Here is a 546-nt window from a genome sequence, read left to right as displayed (position 1 = left end):
GAACCAGTTCGGCAAGACAAATATTACATTCGCTCCTTTCTTCCTCTCCAGGGTGAACATCCTTGAGGGAACACCCCCCTCCCACCCCCACATCCTCGTACCCCCCGGGCCAAGACATGACTAACCCCCTCGGGCAAGCAGCAATCTTGCGTATCTCAGGTCAAGTTGCAGAACCCGAGCGCAATTTCCCGCTGCAATTAATACCCGTCAGTCATCTTCCGTCCGTCCGTCTCCACCAAGCCACCATCCAGAGCGCCCACGTCCCAAGTATTCTTATCCGCCCACGCTCTCGCTAAACCGGATTCGTCCCTCTTTATTATTCGCACGAGATCGCATGCCCCACGCGAGGACAGAATGGGCGCGAGTCGAGATAGGCCCATGTAACACCTCACGTACGGCGGTAGGTAAACAACAAATAAACAAACAAGATGACTCTCTTCCCTAGTATCAGCAGCAACGCCAGTGGGTTTACGTCTCGAGATGAGAGAGCAGCTTTCGTATGCGCTGACTGTCTTCATTTCAACTATCTATTACACAGGCCCACGC

Source organism: Penaeus monodon, chromosome 15 (genome assembly GCF_015228065.2).
Source record: "Penaeus monodon isolate SGIC_2016 chromosome 15, NSTDA_Pmon_1, whole genome shotgun sequence".
Lineage (NCBI taxonomy): Eukaryota > Metazoa > Arthropoda > Malacostraca > Decapoda > Penaeidae > Penaeus > Penaeus monodon.
The sequence above is the reverse complement of the archived record's forward strand: the minus strand, read 5'-3'. Positions refer to the sequence as shown.